Source organism: Rhea americana, unplaced genomic scaffold, assembly GCF_003343005.1.
Source record: "Rhea americana isolate MKP2758 unplaced genomic scaffold, rheAme1 scaffold_112, whole genome shotgun sequence".
Lineage (NCBI taxonomy): Eukaryota > Metazoa > Chordata > Aves > Rheiformes > Rheidae > Rhea > Rhea americana.
In genome coordinates, this window is record NW_028185173.1 from 2749018 (window position 1) to 2768579 (window position 19562).

General features: G+C 39.8%; 1 long non-coding RNA gene across 1 annotated transcript in view; it reads right to left on the minus strand.

Moving 5' to 3' along the window:
- The window catches only part of LOC146600887 (uncharacterized), a 36326-nt gene extending 24411 nt beyond the window's left edge, over positions 1 to 11915 (minus strand). Inside the window, exon 1 of the long non-coding RNA XR_014897158.1 lies at positions 11829 to 11915. This is a non-coding gene — a long non-coding RNA (uncharacterized LOC146600887). The remainder of the gene's footprint in view (positions 1 to 11828) is intronic.
- Between the last annotated feature and the right edge of the window lie 7647 nt (positions 11916 to 19562).

A 19562-nucleotide genomic window follows, 5' to 3' on the forward strand; every position in this document is an offset into this window, starting at 1 on the left:
TATCTGGGACACTGCAGACGAAGAGTCCAGAGAGACTAATTGGAGCAGATAAGAAAGAATAATAAGACTGAGCTGAATTGCCCACACTCTGCAATCATTCTACATAAAGGCTGACCTGGTAAAAACAGGCCTTATTCTCCTCTTGCAGGGCTGGCTACACTAGAGTCACCTTGATTTACAAAGTAGTTGCACAAGTCTAAACTGATGTAAGTCAGATCAGAATCAGGCCAAATGTCTACAGTTGTGGTGGCTTTGGATGCTGGCTTAAATTGAAATGACAGATGCACTATCACATGGTGATCAGGAAATTTGTTCTGCTTTCTTTCCCAAATTGCTACTGACCCCAGCCATATCCTTATGTCAATAAGGAGGTGTGAAAACAGGAATCTGGGGAAAGAGTAGGTTATTAAACAGCTTAGAAATGTCTTTTAAAATTGGGTTTGTTCCAGTAAGATTTAAATATCTGATAGTCTTGCCTCAAAACTATTTTTACATTGCTAAAAGCAGTTATCTAAAATCCTGTGTTTTTTTCCGTGGCAGCTTCCTCTGCCTTTTCTTTTAATCATACAAAAACTAAATAGAGGGCTTTTCAGACAAAAAAAAAAAAAAAAAAAAAAAAAAAAAAAAAAAAAAAGCTAGATGCACTGTAAATAACAGACCCATTTCAAGCTTTCTCTTCCATTGTGGCTTGCTAATTCCCTCTTCTAGGATAGATGGACATAAGATTGACTAATCAAAGAAGCTTTTGAAGTTACAAGGGCTTTCATGGCAGTTATCATATAGTGGTGATTCTGTAATGGAAGGAGTTCAAGACAGAACTGAAAGTAGCCTGCTGCTCCACAAACCAACTCATTGACCCCACTGACAGAGGAACTATAGCAAAGCAAAGTGTACTCTTTCAAAAAGTGGTACTTTTTTGGAAAGAGTAAATGCATAAGCCAGTGAAATGAAGAGTTTACAAACCCTGAGATCACAACTTTAGTAGAACCATTTTGCCAGTGATAATGTTGTAAAACTTCAAGAAAACATCTCAGAGTACTTCCAGCTAATATCCAAAACCTTGCATCCTGGCTTAGGTTGCTTTGTATGGTGGCTAATGCTACTTTTTTCAAGACCTCTTTCTTGAGCAATTGCATCAGTAAAAATTGGGTTTTGACAGAATATGTGTACCTGCCCCAGGAACTTTCTGCTGAAGCAGCTATATTTGTCAGAGAATGTCTCAAAATACTCCTGACTGACATCCCAATGCCATAAATCTTTGTTTTCTATAGTCAAGACAGGCCTTGAGTGATCCAAGGTTATTCTACTGCAAGCAAGCTAGAGCAATTGAAGCTGGTTAAATCTTTTCTGTACTATGTAGAAAAGACACTCTAAAAAAAAAAAGAAAGAAAAAAGATTGATGATTCTCACTACTGGGGCATGAACATGTCATAGCTGAAATTCRGAAATCAAATAGAAGAGGTTAGTTAAATCCTTGCATACTCTATGAAGAGCCATTGTGAATGACTTCATATTGGGCTCCTACAACTACTTGAAAGGCAGTTTCAGACATAACAAAGTCATACTTTTTTAAGTAGTACTAAACAAGATAACAAGGGACAGCTGCAAGCTGTAGATTGGGCACTAGGAAAACCTTTTTCACTAAAAAAGTAATGCAGCACTGGAACAAGTTACCAAGAAGTAACCCAGAAATCTCCAACCCTTGGCAGATTTCAAGACTCAGAAACAGACACAGCTGACCTGATGCAGTGGTGGCAATAATCCTGATTTGAGGGAAAGGTCAGAGCTCCAGAGGTCCCCAACTGTCCTGTGACAGTGGGAAACACAGAGCACTGGGGGTACTGGTTCAGAGAGGAGAATAAAGCTTTATTAACCTGTTGTCAGACTGAGAAAAAACAAGGAGGAGTCAGCCCTTCCCCCAGGTAGGAGAGGCAACAGCAGTGCTTCTGCCAGGCTGGGGAAAGGTAAACTGCAGGGAGGACTCTGGGCCACAGGGTGTAATAAAATGAGGAAGTGAGCTCTGAACCTCTTAAGTGAGATGTTGAGTATAATCACTTTTTCCAGCTGAAGGATTGGGATACACTGACCAAAGTTACTGTGGTGCAACATTCCCRCAGGTATGAAAACTGCTCTATGAAACTTATTCCTGATTGAAACATTTGTTTAGTACTGTTTGTGGGAAATATAGAAAGCGTTTGCTGGAACAACAAAATGGGACATCTTACTTTCCAGACATATGGCTTATAACCACAAAAGATTTTCTTTTACAAAGAAAAACAAGCAGAAGATCGTTTTGTGACTCTAATAATACCACTATAAGTTACATCTGGAGCAACATTTTAGTTTTTTATTTTTTTTTTTTAATATTCTAAGTTATAAGCCAGAAGATTAAAGAAAAAAATTAGAGCATCTTTTACTTGTCTAAACTATTCTTACATAAGATCTGTTTCAATTAAATAAAAATAGTAAAGACAGATATCTAAAATAGTTATTGGGTTTATTGAACCCAGGGCTTCTTTGAATTAGCTATCTGTTCACGTCTTGCTGCTTGACGCAGAGATATCAGGCTTGCCCCAGCATCAAATAGATAATTCAAATTCATTCAATTAACTAATTGATTCAAATAACTAATTGCCTTTTTAGTGTGAAGCCTAGATCCCTTTCTTCATTGTGGTCAATTTACACTATACCACCCAGACAGAGTGAGCTAAAACAAGCGTGACAGAACCTTTGAGATTCAGTCTAGTAGCACTGCGTGATCTTCTSATGACATAAAGCGGTCATATCAGCCAGCGTAGCTGTGATTAAATGAGTGAACGCTCTGTTAGGTTGTCCGTATTTCCTAACCATCTCTTCCAGACACACTGACATTGCTCTGCCRTGAGCAGGAGGTGTAAAACACACTACGAGGACAAAGGTACTGGAAAATACGAGATCTTTCACTCAGCTGTAGAGACTGTAAACGAGACATAGGAGGCTTCAGTCCAACGAAACTGAACTGCTGTAAAAAACAGTGAAGTTGGATCCAATCCAATGCGCTTTACAGTCTATAGTACCAGCTGATTTTTTGTGTTTRTGTAGTTTTTGCCTCATACAAAACTCATCATAAGCCCATAAAATATTAATTATTATAATTTAAGAAAATGAAGAACAATAAACAAAGCGGAGGTCCATCCTAAAAGAACTAGATGTACTTTGCTAAACTTCCTGCATGCAGGGAAGAAAAAAAAAAGATGATTTCCAGCTAACTGTTTATGTCCTAAAGTCTTTGGCAGCCATGCCAATAAAAGCACTGAATAATAGTCCTAAAAGAACCATAACAAGACAATTTACGTGTTCAGCAGTTCTTTGTTATTTGAGATCCAGTAGTGTGCTTTATTTGCTGTCAGCTGCACTTTGGGGTGGCCTTTCCAAAGGAAATAATTCCATGAACAACATATCTGGCTCAGAAACAAAAGGGCTGCCAAGTCTGATCCACAGGTGATGAGTACTTGGCTGGCAACCAAACTTAGGGTAACTTAAAGACAATTAAAATGGACAAAATTGTCCATCTGCTTGTTCTGTTAATTTGGATAGAGTGTAAAAAGGTGCTAATAATCTCTAAAGAGAAAGTATCACACTACATGCTGAAGACCAAATGTCCAGCAAAAACCTCCACTATACAGAACAAGCTGAAGCAAGAAGTCCTCACAACAGAAATCTAACACATTAATATGACAAGCTCCCTTATGTCCTCATGTTTAGTAGTAGTAAAAATAGCCAAATTCTTCAGATCTCTCAGAATCTCTTCAGATCCACTGTGAACTATAAATTGTGGTCCTTGAATATAACATTTTTTGTTTTTAACTGAAGTACCTAAAAGGAAAGCAAGCAAAGTAAATTTAGGAAACTCTTAAAAATACAAATCAGTCTGAGATTAGAGTATATACTGAGATAATATGTGTGAGCATCTTCTGGGTTCCTACATGTGCAGTTTACATAAATGTATGTCCACTGAAAAGTAACTACTGTATCAAGAATGAGGGATATGAATAACAAAACACCAAATCACTTATCTATGATATTTTTATAACAGAGATTCAATTTCTATCACAAAATATAGCACAGCAAAAAACAAATTGTTATTTTTTTCCTAGCTGACACCCACATGCACACCAACTCCTTCAAATTGGCCAATAGATAGCTATATTCAACATATGGCAAGTGGGATACCCAAATTGAAATTCTTGCTTTGATTCAAATCTATGCTTCAGCTAAATCAATCTAACAGCTTTCTGCTGTCCAAAATGAATCCATCTGTCCTCTGTCATGTGTTCATACTCATTCCTTGCCGTGACCCTGTAACACACTGGTTCAGGAAACTAAGGCAAAAGATCGTTCATTTTCTTGCAGGTGCTGTGTCTTTGCTGAGTGAGCTCCCTGAACTCCTACTCCGTCCTTTGCTGTGACCCCAAAACACACTGGTTCAGGAAATTAAGGCAAAAGATCATTCATTTTCTTGCAGGTGCTGTGTCTTTGCTGAGTGAGCTCCCTGAACAGGCTCGCTRTGGGGCCAGCTAAGCACACAGGAACCGCTGGCACTCGTGAAGCAGTCAAGCRCGCGGTGCGACATGAACAGGAAGGGAAGCGGGACTGCCTCTGTCAGCAGCAGCCAGTGGGCAGGTTTCCTTAGTGCTGTCCTAAAGGTACATCTTCAGTCCTATGCTATTTTAACCATTTGTCTATTTGCAAGCTGATGCCAGAAACAGCGGTCCCACCTTGCTATCTCGCCTGTCCATACCTTTGCCTACCCCTTCCCTTCTGCCAAGACCAGTATTCAGGCAGCCATGCAAAGAGCCATGTTAGAAAGCGCAATCTTTGTTTTTTTTTTTTTTTTCTCCTGTTAAAAACATATTGAGAAAAACAGAAAGAATGAAGTAATGCTTAAATAGTGTTTAAATCACCGCTAATGTCAACGAAAGTTCAGAACATTCAACTTTATGCAGGAGCAGGGCTCCTGAATCCATCTGTAGCAAAAAGGTGTCACAAAAAAAAAAAAAAAAAAAAAAAACCCAAAAAAACAGTCATTACTAAGACACTCATTTTTGTATTTTTGTCTCATAAGAGGATTAAACGGAGATGGACTAATCTCTGTAAGCAAAAGACATTTTGGCTGAGCTGGGATATGTTTAGCACAGTCTCCCACAGCCACTGAACCGACTGTATCAGTTCTCTGGATACAGAATTTACCTGCCCAGCGCTACTCTAATCTAAGTCATGCTTGATAGCTCAGGAGGGTCTGAACCTTGCTGCATTACTTACAGGATAGCAACACCAGGGGTTTGGCCAATCCAGGTATACGCTACTCAAAAGCGGTTTTAACCCACAGGTTTTTTTAGTTCTTAATCTTTACCAGTTCCTCTTCCAAAACACAGAGGGGTATAAGAAGAAGAAAGGAAGCAGAACAACACTTGTTCCTCAAGTAGCCAGCCTCAGCATGGTAATAAGCGTTTCAATAGACAGGGCCAACATTTTATACATATTTAGACATTTATACTGCAACAAAATAGCAAAGAATGTGTAATATAAAAGGCAATTCATTTCTATTGCATGGATGTCRGTCATTTTGCTAAAACATAAAGCCACTCATATAGCTCCTTTCTCTATTTACATCAGTAAATTGTAGCTACACGCAATGTAAGAAAGTAGTATAGAAAAATGGCAGGGCAATGTAACAGCTAAAGAGAATTTTAAGTAGCTTATGTTTTCAAAAAAATCCATCATCTCAGTGCATGGTTTAATTATCTTCCTCCCATGCACAGCATTAGTAGAGAAAAATACATTGCTTAGATCATTTCATAGGATTTGTACCAAATCTCTGGAAAAGGTTTGTGATAAATCTTTCTACTACACCAAGCTCTCTCACAACACAGAAGGCGTAACTTGTGACTCCAGTAGTCAAGCCCACAGATTTAAAATGTACTTTTCTTGAAAAAAAAGTGAGATTCTGATACTCACAGAGAACAAGCACAAAAAGTAGCAAATATACTACAGGCTTTCATTTTCTGAAAAAATAGACTATTTATAATATCACTTATCCCTCAGGCTGGTTATTAACCCCTATGTTTGAGGAGAGAAAGGTTATTATCTGTGGATATGTTCTAGGGGCAGGAGAGGAGGGCTGGCTGGGTTTTAAAAGATTTTTCTAAATGTGCCTATCTTCATGCACACAGCTAGTTTACAAGCACATTCCCTTAACCTCGGGAGGTCGGGCTTACACGGAGCCAGCCGTTCCTGAACTCCGCCATTCCAACTCAAAGTTATTTGAGTCTGCAAAAATGCAGAGCAAACAAACCAATCATATTCTTATCAGTCCAAGTCCCCACAGCTGTGCATCTTTCATTTTTATTGCTGAGCAGTTTGGGATTTTTTTTTAAGCCACACTAATTAACAAGATGCAATGAAGTACTTGTTGAGATTTCTCCGGAAGAAACCCAAGGGCTATTATTTCGACTAGAAGGCAATCTTACAAATAGAGTTGCTACTGTTCGGGAGAGATTAGTGTGCCTCCAGCATCATTGAAATAGTGATAGCTGGGGGTATACACRCAGTGAAGGCATGAACATGGCACGAGCAACTAGACAGGACTGCAAATAAGGTTGTACTGCTAATGAGGAACTGGGGGAATCGGAGCATGAGGAAGAGCTAATACTAAATCAATTTAAGATGGCTTCCTATTTCAGCACTGCTCATTTCTAACTGCTTCAAAGGGCTAAATGCCTTCCAGTATCCACGTTAACAGCATTAAACCTGCTTCAAATCTCACTGGAAACTTTCTGCCCTCAAATCTGGATTTCTAACTGTTTTGTTCTGTTCAGTTCCTCTAAGAGCAGGTGCTTGTATTTTACATAACAATACTATTTAAAAAAGAAATGTTAATCACTGCTTGCAAGATATTTCTGTAGCAAATAGAAAGACACAGGTGAGCTATGTGTTATCTTCTAATAACCCACACAATTTAACACTAAACATTCATATAATAGAAATAATTCAATACTGGAATGAATCCAATATTTCAAACATTTTTGTTCTTTCTTTTCCACGGAAAAGCAGATAATTCAGTAAAAAATAAATCAGCACTAAAACTCTAAAATGGTAATACTTGAATCAGACTTGAACTATGAATGACATTCTCCCAGCTATGAAACCTGGAAAAATGCTCTCAGTGAAAGAGAAGAACAAAATGCCTGAGAAGGAAAAAACGGCAGGTTTTGTCTGAGGGTTCTCCAATATATCACTTCTTGGCAAGATTACATATCAAGTTACGTTTCATTCTTATTTTGTGGCTAATGTGGGACCTCCAGCATTATTAACTCTTKCTGAAGTCTGCTCTGCAAGGCCTTAAATAGCTACTGTTAATCTGACACGATTTCCAGAGAGGAAGGAGAAGGTGATGGAAAGTGGCCTGCRCTCCAGAGCTTGTCACACGCTCCAGGGAAGAGGCAGAAGAGGACCTGTGCCTGTACACCCATTCACAGCCTGTTCCTTGAATGTACTCCTGTCTTCACTAGCAGCCCGTGGTGACCTGCTGGCAGTGAACAACGAAGGCTGCAGAAGCAGGGCCTGCTCGCTTCTCRCTCTGTTAACCTTCACCAAGAGACCAAGTAACACCTTACACTGCTAAAGGTAAATCCGCTCAGAGACCTCTATTAAAAGAACTGTGCCGTGTTCTGAAGCAGCTGATTGAAGGATAGAAGCTATTAGAGATTAAGATGGGACTAAACAGTATTTATTAATTCTCTGTAGGCTTCAAATGAAGTCAAATTGATCAAGGAAACTCCCTCTCCACCCTCCACTACCTCAAAGCTTCTCACCTCAACCACGTCACCTAATAAAGCTCCATGCCAGCCTAAATTCTTTCATAGCACTTATTTGGCCAAAGTTAACCTTTTTTTTCTTTGCAGTGGAAACAGGGGACAGGTAGAGAGCCAGTGAACAATCTTAGAGAGAAGCCTTTCTGGTGTGAGGGRAGAAAGGATGGTGCTAATTCACTGAAAAACCCAGGGACTACATTCAAATGGTTTAACTGGAAGGTCAAGCCAGTCTGTGCACTGTTAAAATAAAAAAGCAGACTACTTAATATAGCTAAGCAAGGCTTAAAATTAAAACTCAGTGGAAAGTGCCTTTTTTTCCCTAACATATGCRAATTCTGTGAATGCAGTTGGAGTTGCTCACATTAATTTATTATTTATCAAACTGGTCAAGTATCATTTGAATACATTATTTTGGAAAATGTTAATGAGTTATATGATTATTAGAGCTCCAGCTGGTCAAAAATTAGTCCCCAGTGAAAAGGGAAGACATTCGGTTGATGTAAACTGGCTTAGCTCCCTTCAAACACATGAAGCGACACTGATTTATCCAAGCCAAGAATCTTCTTAGAGCTCAGACATATTTACAAGCCTTCTGCTGCTTCTATCTTTTTTCCTTAAGCCATTCTTTTAATAATTACAAACACATTTCAGCTAGTATTATTCATTAAATACTCATCATGAACATTATTTTTCATATTAGCTACAGATTGACCAGAAGAGAGACCATTATTCTGTTTCCTAATGGGATGATTTCTACATTCAAAAGCTTTCAAAAACACTACATGAACAATTTTAGTCCAAGTGCTTGTGTGTATATAAGTTTGTGCAAATACTTGCATGCCAAAATATATTGACAAGAATGTCCACAGCCAATTTCCTGTATTTTATTGGAAACGTTTATTCAATAAAAAATTCTACTGAAAGCTAATCTGATCACTATATGGAACAATTTTAATTAATATGAAATATGTTTGCTAATGCTTTCTGTAGCAACTACCAAATACTGTTTATAAGGCAGAGACTGAATTTTAAACAGCAAAGAAATTAGACCCATGAAATGAGATAATTGGTGATCCTTCTATCATCTTCTCATTTCTTTCTGTCCAAAGCTGAAATTCAGTTAGGAGCCAAATATAAATTAGCATTATTCTGKTTTTTTTATGTCTTAAGGCATTACATGGTAGTTACATAATACCAGATTGAATAAGCTCCCCATCTCCCTCCCCTCACTGCCAGCTGTACAGTCTCCTTTGCACCAGCTATGGAACAAATGTACCTGACCATTCAACTCACTAATCTAGCAAAACAACCTAACCTCATTAAAAAAAAATGTGAATAGCTTTCTAGTGAGTTAATGAATTGAAACATCAACCCATCTGGTTGCACCAGAGCCAGTGCAAAGCAGAGTGTGAGGACGGGTGCCGAGGGCTGAGGGTGGGGGATAAGCAGAGAAAAGGCAAAGCAAGGTTGCCTTTTAGTGACCACACTGGGCCGGCTTAGTGCATAACGTCTCCCCACACTTACAGCAACTATCAGAAAGGAATACAGTCGCTTTGCTTACACACGGGCCATCAGAAGCTTGCGTGCCTGTGCCTGCAACGTAGTGTCCCTGGCAAGTATTAAATAGATTCTCACTTCCAAGATGTTTCCTGGAGATGTGCTTCTAAAATATTTAGAGATACCCAAACTCTTCTGACAAAAGCCTTTTGTGTGCCACCCTGTTTCTCTGACAGGTGGGAAGGTAATCTGATAGAATAGAAAYCACAGTAGAAATAAGGCCATCTCCTTCAGTTAAAGTTAGTTATGGTCCATTGTTTCTAGTCCACTTTGATGTATGAATATGTGCAAGAGTCACATAAACACCAGCAAGCATAATGAAGGTGTTTCTTAGACTAGCTGAGTGTTTTCTCATCTTCCCACTTCCTTGGCCAGAAGAAACCTTTGTCAAAGCATGATTGTTTTGCTTGTTTTTAAGCAGAGTTGAACTAGGCTCCCTTCATTCTAAGGGTCACATTTACTTAAAATCATCTTGCTGCAACTGAAAAAAAAACTTTTGAAATAAACATCCTCAATGCTGAAATTTTCCAAGGGGCAAAAAACCAAAGAGCAGCTTGAAAGGAGCACGGAACGCTGAGAGACAAAACAGCAGATGATTTAACAGAAAAAAAAGATAAAAATGAACTGCATGCGCTGTGAAGCAGTAAGCTGCTTAGAGCAGAGGTGCCGATCACCAGTGCATGCCCAGCACCATGTTTCTATAGGAAATAAACAGCTGTGAGGAATCATAAGAATCAATGAGCCAGATCCTCAGTGAAGCCAAGCCTGCATAGCACTACCGGTTTCTGCTTTGCTGCACGATTTACCTCAGCTGACRTTCAAATTTTGCTAGTCTAGGGCAGTAGTTTGCCTCCGCGCCACACCAGCGCCAGTGGCCTTGCAGGAGCTGCACCCTCTGCTCCTCTCCCTGCGCCAGCCCGGGTCACCCCCAAACCCTCCCCGCAGACCTGCTGCAAGGACCACGCGAGCACTCAGGTCACCGTGTTCGGGGGGGCTGGGAGGTGGCTGGGGGGATCCACCTGTATGTTTTGACTGATCCACTTTACAGCAAAGTTCACGTTTGGGTGGATGGGCCCAAATGACAGAGAAATAGGTTTGGGGCTAGGCAGTTGATGGGCAGGAAGGGCCAGGACCTGCTTGCACTACCGTTGTCATCTAAGCCTGGACTGAGCCATGACTTTCCGCTGCCGCATATTTTTTTTGATGATTTAGATCTGTGCAAAGTAGCTGTAGTACGTTCCTGTCACAGCCCACATGAGAATGTCTCCGGTTTGCAACAGCTTCCAAATTTTGTTTTGCTTTCTCACAGAAAATGCTACACAAAACTTTTCAAATAATTTTGAAAAATAGAACTGGCTTAGAGGATCTGTTTTTCAGAACAAACAGATCAGATTTCTGTTCAAGTCTTTGAGTCTTAGACACCATCTTATGGAAAATATAATTGATTTCAATTAATTTTAAAAATATTTCTGCTTCTAGAAAACAGGAAAAAAAAATCTCTGTAAGGGACCTGAACACAGCTCCAGCCATCTTCTTTTTTTAACAGCACTTTTTTAACCTGTGTGATATAAGTAAAATATTTTGGGGAAAATTAGCCTTCCTTGTTCCTTTCAAAATAATCTTACTGATATGACACTGCTTCCTATGGAGTTGCCACAGCTACGAAATGTCAGCTAGGATTTCTTTCCCAAAGGGATTCTGTTCTTCTCAGAAAGAAAAAAAGAAACTCAACTGCAACRTATCCCAGTGGAATTACATTAAGAAATCTTTTTCTAGCATTGGCAGAGTCTAAGAGTCTGTCTGAGGCCCAGCGTGATGCAGTCTCTGGGTATTACATCACTGCAGTTTGCTCCCAGTTTCATTAAAATAACTCCACCCTATTTTAGTGCAGTAGGGCTAAAGTTCATCCCAAAGGTACCACAAATTCCTTAGCACTGATCATGTTAAAAGGGACCTGTCCTTAAGCACTTTATTATAACTCTATTTGAAGTACTTTCTTACAACACAGTCCCTAGTTCTTCTTCCTTATAATGAAAAAAAAACATTGAATTATTTAAAGTTTTAAAGACAGGGCTTAGTAGTTCTTTCCTCTTTAGATTTTTGTCGTTGCTTTCTTCTCCAGCATCTTAGCAAAGTGGGGAGGGGACTGGAACAGGATAACTAGACATCTGATACATGCAAGTCCAGGATCCTGAGAGCAGGTGAACCTGGCTTTCTCTAATTAAAGACAMGCTACTTGTTACCCAGGGCCTTCAAGCGTGAGGATTGCTATTAGACCTTTGCATTGTAAAACCAGAGGATCTACAGGGATAATTGTTCAGTCTTTAACTGTTTGTAATGTTTATCTAAAAAGCCTCAATCCAGATTCCACTTGACAAACAAACTGCCACTACAGATCAAGTTATTCTTGTTACTTACGTGACAAAATAATTCATGAAGGGATTTATAACTGTATCTGATTTTCATCCAGCCAGTTGCAATTTGTAGCATTTARGAAATAGTAGTATGAAATACTTGAGGCAGAAAATAAAGGTAGTTGAAAAACAGTAATAAAAATAATAACAAAAAGTACTTGAGGAATCTTTAAAATTAGTCAGTCTGTGGACGTGCAGTGTTTCTACAGGAAATTTGGAGTAAATATAGTTCTACTTCTACTATGAAACTAGGAAAAGTGGAATTTGAAAGGTCAGGTAAAATTTATCAACAGGATAAATAAAGTTTTCAAGAAGATGGATACATAGCTGTCTCCTTAAACTCCAAAATGCTTTTACCAAAGGCCATCAGTGCTATTGGGCTGAATCCAAGGAAGACCCGAGGTGCAAACAAAGCTCCTAAAATCCAAAGTTGTAATCCAGAACATGCCCATTTTGGCTGCTGCCTGAACTCATTGGGCGTYCAGGGTGCTGTATCTGCTCAGTTTCGGGACTGCTCTAGTCTGAGCACCCGGCACCCACGGAGACCACCAACAGTCAGCAATTAGACATTTTCCATATAAGATCCCAAAGCACCTGGCCATATGAGCAGGTCTCAGAGCAYACTTATCTCATTTTGACAGGTTCAAGTTTCCCTCAAAAACTGCAGAAGTTTTATCTTTAGGGAACCTTGTGGTTCTTGTATTTCACACATCAGGTCAGTGATTTGCCTACTAATTGAAAGATAATCAGAAGAGCTCACACCGTGATACTCCTTTGTCAGAAGAGTGCTTTCCTCACTGGAATATAAGCTAGTCTGAGATAAGGACATTTTCTAACCATCCGGAAGCTATTCAGAAAAGACTGCAGGGTTCATGGGAACCGGAGGAGCCAGAATACAGCAGATTACAATTCCGTAAGCTTGTTGTCACACATTCTTATGGAAGAACAGAGGCTCCTAGCTAACTTTTGTTTCTAGAACAGTATTTGCATTTTGTATGCATTTCACAGTCATTAGATAAAATGATTGAATCATCCCTGAAAAATTAATATCCTCATTTTCAGGTCAAGATTAGACTTTTTTATAGTCAAGTGGGGAAGACTGAAGCCCCCTTCAGGTGCCGTGCACTTGTTCCCAGCCACATGACATAATAGTGATGCAGCTGTTTTATGAGTAAGTTTATTGGAAAGAAGTTAYCACCTAAAATAGTACATAGCATATAAAAGGGAGCTCTCGAGGTTGCCAGATAATACGGTCATGAACAGAGCACTGCAAATCTATTCAGCAATCCTTGATCATAAATGATGCCAATAAGGCAGAATAAAACCTGCTCAGCTTAAGGTTCTTATCCCTACATATGATACATAAGGATACATATGATATTTATGGGTCATTGAGACATAATTGTAATTGTTTTAATTGAATGACCTAAATTATTGAAGCTCTCTTTTTTGCTTCTCATTTTATGGCAAAAACAAAACTGAGATAGTATCTTTTTTCCTTCCGCTGTTAATATTTCATGCTAAAAAACTTAAATATTTATGCATGTTGGGAAAAGTAGAAGTTATTTTATGTCAAAATGGTCTCACTTCAGAAAGATAGTTTGGCCTTCATAGTTACTTCTAAAACAAACAAGTTTGAACACTTTCTTTTTACTGCAAAATCTGCTCTCGTGCATTATTTCCACTGACAGATAAAAGGCCACAGGGTTAAGAATTCAACCTAGTCCATTTCACAGATCTTCAGTTCAAAGGGTATTTTTAAAGTACAAGACTTTGATTGCTCCTTTTTTTTCCCCATGAAATCAATTGGGTCAGGTTTAGATGTGAAATTAAATACTAATCAAAAGAACCATGATGCTGAAACAGAGAGGTACAGAAACACTGTCACTGGCTTTCTTAATCTTGACCTCAGAAAGTCTTGTGCTACTTTCACTCTAAAATATACAAACTAAAGAATTTTTCTGCTGTTAGTTAATAAAAAWTTATATACCACATATCACAGCATGAAGTGTGAACCAGCATAGAAAGTTTTATGCTTTATTTAAATGCAATTCTTATGGTTTATGAGCTTTTAGTATGTAAAAATAATAATAAAGAGAAGGATCCATTTTCTGTATGTATTTTGGCCAGATACTACCAAGCTGCACTGCTTTGGTTTTACTCTAACATTGAAGAGTCTGATTACATTATTCACAAGCAGCAGAGTGGATTACTGAAACAAGTAGTCCTCCCCTGGAGCCTTAAAGGCAAGGAACAATCCCAAACTAAAGGACTTAGGTAGAAATTAGGCTCTAGGGCCCAAATTGTCATCTTAAAACCTCTTAGCCCAAATAAGACCTGAGAATGGCCACCTTCAGATTTTCTTCTTCCTCTGCATTTCCCTGATGGCAAGTTTGGGGTAGTTCAACACTGGCAATTTTAGGCAGGTGTCTGCCACATGCTGGCTGCTTTGGAGCTGCTCTGAGATGCCTAGAGGTGCCACAGACAAACTTTTGCTGACTTTTACTGTAGCAGATACAGAATTTACCTTGTCTTCCATCTCACACTCCCAACCCACTTGTTCTACATCTCTGCCAAAAGGTCGCCTTCCCAAAGCAATGTCAGCAGACAGGAACAGTGCTTGCACCTTAGCCACTACGCTGTATGATCCATCACATCAAGGCTCCAGCTCTTTTTCTTAGGGTGGTTTAGCTGGGTAGCTCTCAGGGACATCCCCAGTTGCTCAACATTTCTCCCACCTATGGCAATCACCCTGCAATAGGCCCCCTCGGCTGCCAAGGTTTGCAGCTGTTATCAGTATCAAGTGGGGGCAGTTCAGAAGCAAATAAACGTCATTTTCAGCACTCCCTGCCAACCTTTTATCTGAGAACAGGACAGACAGATGGTGGTGGGCACCATTTTTAGCAGCAGCAGCTAAATCTGCCTGCAAACACGAGTCAAAGGCATTATGAGTCTAAGTTACAACATCAGGTTATGTTCTGAGGCAGCTTTGGTGCAGGTACATTTTGCCTTTGTGAGCTCTGATCTGGAGATTAGGAATTCCTACAGAAGAGCAGAACAGACAGCTAGAAATAGTAACTTCCTAAACTGCCACAGTCAGATTTTCCAAAATCATATGTAGCACCCTTTGTCTTCTGTAAATCAATCCTAGGTACATGATACATAATGTTCTGGATTGCRTTCAAGGGGAGAGGCATCTAAAATTTAGTTACTATAGCACCAGCCAAAGAAATCTGTTGCTTCTTTTTAATGTAAGTCAAGATAATGGCCAAAATAGCACAGCCCGGAATCCCAGCATCATCTGCACCAATGGGAGTTGGAATTTTGTTTTTACCATTCCAGGGTACCCCTAACATTTTGAATTTGCACACTGAGGCCAAAGGTAGTGTTGCCTGAGTCACCCTAAAACTGTCTCAGGGCATGATTACACTGATGCTTTAAGACCACCTTGCTGTAAGGGACACTCAAACAAATCCACACTTTCAATTAATTTTCAGCAGGATCTACAAGCAGTTTCAACTCATCAGTCATCTGTACAGACACTAATACTAGCTCAGGAAGAAGGATGGAAATGCCTGCACAAAGGGCTTTTTGTAGTGAGAGAATGCACTCCTGGGCTCAGGAGCATGGATTCCCATCACCATTATCCAGGCATGAAATCTTACCAACAAGCAACAGCTGAGCTACAGCAGCATTTATGTAGAAACCTAGGTAAACTTTCTGGAAGCTAAAAATGCTTCATGCTGCCACATCTCTATTTCTTAAGCTAGTCTGGCCTCTTTAAGACTAGCTTAGGTGTATCACTCACTCTTTTGACTATAATATGGATTACAGAAACATGAAAAAGAACATGGCAAAACAGATACAACTCAGCCAACCTCAGCTGGAGATACTATGTCACTTGCAGCAATACTTTAAAAAATGACAAACTCTAGGGCAGGTTCTATTTAGAAATCACGTAAGTTATATTTCTGAGGTTTCTTTAAGTATGTATGTATGTGCATACATGTACACGTACATTGGAAAAGAGAGAGAGAGAGAGGCACAGATTATTCACAAAATCTCTTCATTGTTCTCTGTCATTTCATACAAAAGGAGACAGATACTGTTTTCATATCTCACTCTAGGCTTTAGAGAGAGAGAGAAGCGTCATCAGACCTAAAGTTTCTGTTTGGGTGTTCTACCATAACATTAACTAAGTTCTGGCCAGATTAAATGTTTCATCTTTGGTTAGATAGATGTAAACTCTCAACTGACTTTTTTGCCCTGGATTTGGTTAGTTACAAGCCTAAATAGTATGGCTGGAGGTGGTAGATGAACTGGCAAATGCTATAACATTTACATTTCCTAACAGTGGAAGCATCACARGCATCAAGTATCTGAAGGGAGTACCTGAAGGGAGGGTGTCAAGGGGATGGGGACAAACTCTTTTCAATTGTCCCATGTGACAGGACAAGAGGCAATGGGCAGAAATTGAAGCACAGGACGTTCCGCCTGAGCGTGAGGGGGAATTTCTTCCCTGTGAGAGTGACGGAGCACTGGAACAGGTTGCCCAGGGAGGTTGTGGAGTCTCCTCTGGAGATCTTCAAGGCCTGCCTGGATGCAACCCTGTCTAATGTGCTCTAGGTGACCCTGCTGAGCAGGGGAGTTGGACTAGATGATCTCCAGAGGTCCCTTCCAACCTTATCAATTCTATGATTCTATGAATAGCTTGTGAACACTGCAGTATCTCTTTAGACTGGATCTAGAGCTCAAGTCACAGAGATACTGAATTCAACATCAAAACTTTGTACTTCACAGCTTGAATTCTAAGATATTTGAATTTGAAGGAGTCAGAGTCCCAAGAGCTTGGAAAGGAGTATATATATATGTACAGGAAAAATTTCTTTTCATCAATTTCTCCATAGAAGAAAATCTATATTCATGCTCCAGATCAAGGTAACAAAATATTAATACCTTTGTGAATACTAGAAAAGGGGGAGAAGAGACTAACAGACATGAAAGCTTCATTGCTTGGGTTGTATGAGCTAATTTTAGGGTATTTTAAGAAATTTCCTTATCTACATTTTATTCCAGATAAAGAGTTCTCTCTCTACAAATTTTAATGTTTTTTTTTTTATTTTGTATTATGTGATTTCTAAAGGATGACTGCAGTGATGAGCACGCTTTCCGAGAAGCACAGGTCGAGATCTGAGTACAAACTCTAGAACTGTAGGAATATTGCCTTTAATGGAGTTACATAGGTTCATTTCTAAGTCATGTTTTTTATGTAGGAATACCACTTACGGAACTCCTATTCTCCTTTCAGGCAACAGATTTTCTTTCTGCTAAACGAACAATTAATCTAGTTCTGCCATCTAACTGCTTCTGCCCTGAAGTAGTCTTAGCTGGAAGTTTGTTATATATAGTCTTTTTCATACAATAGTTCTTGTCAACTTACCTTTACAAAGAATCCAAGCATAGACTTACGAAGAAACCTGAACAAGTGCATGGGCCGGTGGATAATGTGCAGTTCAACATTAGATGCCTGTGAGGTTTTCCATGTCTTCACCATATATTGCTTATATGTTCCCTTTTTGTTACAGGTTTTATCAAGCAGGCAGCTAGGCAGGTCTGAACACATGGATCAAAGCATAGAAAATCTTGGTATAAAGAAACTGCTTGGGATTTGCAGATTCCCACAATGTCTCTTCTAATTGCATTTTCACCCCAACTGATTTGCCTGCAATTAACAGTTCTGCCTCCCCTGTCTCTGATACTGGCTTAATACCTCAAGAAGACAGATTGTTGCAAAAATTGCTCTTGGCTTGAAGAAGAAGGATGAAGACCTAAGCGCCCTTACGAAAGAGCAGGGAGAAGAATTCCTTCCTCTGGCTTTGTAGCAGTGTAATAATATATTTGTACTTGTATCTTTATAGAAATGAAGGCCAGGGAGCTCCGTGATGGGTAGCTGTTAACAGTCAGATATTATCATTTTCCCCCAGACATCTCATCTCCGATCTATGCAGATAACATACATTAGTCATTTACTACAGCCTCATTTACATAGAGCACAATGAATTACAATGACTCCAAGGTCTTGGTTATTTAGGAGCAAAAGTAGACAAAGCCACACTCACATGGGGTTTGACTGGCAAGAATTGCTTTGATGAAATAACTTCGGATACTTTCAATTATAAAATTTCATCCTTCCATAACTCTTACCAAGCTATGTTGATGCCAAGAGCCATTAATCCATAACAAAGCAGCAAAGTGACAAAAAAGTGAATTTAATAGCCATGTCACAAGTCATTTCACAAGCAGCTTCATTCCCTTTCCTGCAAACACGTTGGAAAATCTTAATCTAACAGAAACAAGTCCTAACACCCACATCTCTCTCAGCCATAGGAGCAAACTATTTTATGCATACCTCAACTCCCCAAATAGTTTTCTTATCACCTAATGGAACTCTGTCTTCCATCTCTCTCGTATACCTACATTTGCTTCGCTTGTAATATTTAATTCTGCATGCTAAAAGAGTAAAAAGCAGTTTTGATAAAAGATCTCCAAGCCTGTTACTTGTATAACGAGCAGAGATCAGGCAAGAACTGGGATTACTAAGTAACCAGATCAGACGGAGTGGGAGTCAGCCCTCCCACTCCACAACAAGCCAAACATAGGAGATACGTGTTTAATGAGATTGGCAGTGGCTGCTACAATTGGGTGGGGAGGATTTAATCGCTAACAGCATGCCAACTTTRAAAGCAAACACCCTAGGGTAAACATGCAGACAATGAGGCTGTTTCAATTTTGTGTAGCCCCTGGTTTTGATCACAGGACAGCCTGCTCCTTCTGCCCTTCTCTGTTTACCTGTGCTGCCATGACTACCTCCCTTCAGTGCAAGTGGTGTGCAGCTGACAGCACGGTAAAGCTGATGGATACGTTCCAGGTACACCGGACTAAAACAATCTCACGTTGCTTGGTGGTACGTTATTACCCTGGCCGCATTTTACAAAAGGATATTGCCTGTAACTCTTTATCACAATACTTACATCAGAAGAAAACTGCCAAAAAATGACTAATTCTCTCTCTCCAACCCCAGAATATGCATACGGACAGCACGAGAAAAGGCTTGTGCAAGGGCTAAGCTCTGAAGCCTTAGAGAAGTTTTGTTATGATATCTTCCCCCCTAGCTCCCCCSTTACCAAGCTGAAAAGCCAACCCACACACATTAGCAGCCTGACAGCTCAGAGCAGCCACCCGCCTCAGGTTGTTTTGCAGTCAGGAAARAAGTGATTTTTAACTCTGCTCCACTGCTCTCCTGTGACAGATCCAAGCTCAGGTATCTACCCTTTTGGCTGATAAGGGTGGGAGCACTGCAGGGCACACATCTGACAGAGAAGCTTCTGCACATCACACTCAACTGAAAAATTGCAAATGGAGAAGCTGGTATCAGTTCATACCAGCCTATATCGGCAAACCATCAGAACTGAAGCGTCCCAGCAGAAAGCAGCAAGCTCAGAAATGCTCCCAGATCCAGGGAAGGCCTATCGCAGAGGGCTCAGCAGCTCATTAGGCTGAGGCAGGACCACCTTTGCCATCTCCAAGAGCTTTTGCTACATATTTGACTAGAAAAGCCTGGGCCCAAAACAGGTCCTTGCAGAACTTTTAACTAGGCTGGCTCCTGGACAGGACTAGCAGTAGCAGAAAGGTAGAAAATTACTACCCTTTATGAAAGCTAGTTACAGTCTAGCCTTTA